A 1,925-nucleotide genomic window follows, 5' to 3' on the forward strand; every position below is an offset into this window, starting at 1 on the left:
GTAATTTTTTTTTTTTTTTTTGTCAAAAAACATTTGGGTGTATTTAACTATTTAATAATGCTCCTACACCTAACATTTGGTAGTTGACTTTATAATGAAATTTGTGTTCCTTCTGGTCTCAGGTATTGGTGTTATAAAAATTGAAAGAGCATATCCTCTTTCCCTTGGATCCAATATTGGAACAACTACTACAGCAATATTAGCCGCCATGGCTAGTCCAGGGGAAACACTTGGAAAATTCATTACAGGTTAACTAACATATATATCCAAACATATTCACGATCACACTCACACACCCAGTCCATATTTGATGGTGTTACTCTTCTCTCCATTAGATCGCCTTGGTTCATCTCTTCTTCAACCTCTCTGGGATTTTGCTGTGGTACCCAATCCCTTTCACACGTCTCCCCATTCGAATGGCGAAGGCTCTTGGTCAACTAACAGCTCAATACCGTTGGTTTTCAGGCTTTTACATCATCTTCTGCTTCTTCGCGTTCCCTCTAGTGGTCTTCGGCCTGTCTTTAGCTGGTTGGCTGGTCCTTGTGGGCGTTCTTGTTCCCATAGTGGCCGTTCTGATCTTCATTATCGTTGTTAACAGTCTACAGAAGCACAAACCTCAGTGGCTTCCTTCCATTCTCCAGTCTTGGGACTTCCTTCCACTATGGGCCCACTCTCTTGAACCATGGGATCGAGTGGTTACCACAGTGGCCGCTCGCTGCTGCTGTTGCTGCAAGTGCTGCAATGTTAAGGAAGAAAATGAAGAAATGGGAAAACATGAAAACATGGATCAGGAAACTGAGATGTATGACAATCCGACAATGACCAATATGACAAAGATCAAGCAGGCCAAGAAAACTTCAGACAGTTGTGAAATCCTCAAAGCAACCTCTTTATAGAGTGAAACAGAGCATTATTACTGAACATATCCAACTCATCCAACTGGTTTTGATTTTTAATACCTGGAGTCGACAGGTTATATCAGTGGACTTTAGAGCAAGAATAAAGAGGAAACTAACTAATTTTACCATTTATTTTTAAAGTCTTACATTTATTTTGCTTCTTATTTTTATACAAAGATGCTATTTTGTACAGGATTTTGTACATGTTATTGTTAAATATATAATCTAATGTTACATATTGTGAGATTTTCCGATTGTTTTTTTATTTGTGTCAACGTGAAAAGCATACATTTGTTTTTAATACCTCTAAGTGGAAATAAATGCCAGCTATCACACAAACAAAATCTATTATAAAACGTTTTAAATCAGATTTGAACTCTGATCTGTCTATTATCCTCTTTCTAATGGTAAATTACTGTATTCAGAATTTTAAGTGTTATAAAACACCACTGGTTGCACTGTGTTAAGAGAATGTAAGACTGAATTTTATGTCTGAGCGTAATGTTGTCGACATGTTTTACTCTGTAGGCTATGTACAGAAATAATATATTCTTATATAAACAAGGAGGAATTAATGTTGACACAGATAATCATTGTTATTCTAGAGGGAAGTCTCTACATCTCTGTCATTTCCTGCTCTTGTTCACTTTGAAGTCAATGTATTTCAGTGTAATTGTGATGAGTTGATTAATGTAAAAATTACTGTGAAAGTTCTAGAAGCCACGGATGTACAGCAAATCACGGGGTTTTACAGTGTACACAACATGAATATTTCCTGTTGCTTCCATTGCCTTTGAAGTCACATTATTGTCATTTAATTGTGATCAACTGTAGAACTACTACTGTAAAAATGACTGTGAAAGTACTAGTAGCCAGGAAAATACTGCAAATTCATACAATGTACACAACATAAGTATTGTCTTTCTGATCTTTGTGGCCTATTGTATTTTATATATGAAGGCATATATTCATATTATTAATGTAATCCAAAATTGACAAAAAGGGAAAGAAAACATGCTTTAGTCT

The 1,925-nt window shown here is 35.9% G+C and overlaps 1 pseudogene; it reads left to right on the forward strand.

The window, feature by feature from the left end:
- The window catches only part of LOC107702318 (sodium-dependent phosphate transport protein 2B-like), a 7,486-nt pseudogene extending 6,502 nt beyond the window's left edge, over positions 1-984 (forward strand).
- Positions 985-1,925: the final 941 nt, after the last annotated feature.

Source organism: Sinocyclocheilus anshuiensis, unplaced genomic scaffold (genome assembly GCF_001515605.1).
Source record: "Sinocyclocheilus anshuiensis isolate Anshui unplaced genomic scaffold, SAMN03320099.WGS_v1.1 scaffold86, whole genome shotgun sequence".
In the NCBI taxonomy this organism is placed as follows: domain Eukaryota; kingdom Metazoa; phylum Chordata; class Actinopteri; order Cypriniformes; family Cyprinidae; genus Sinocyclocheilus; species Sinocyclocheilus anshuiensis.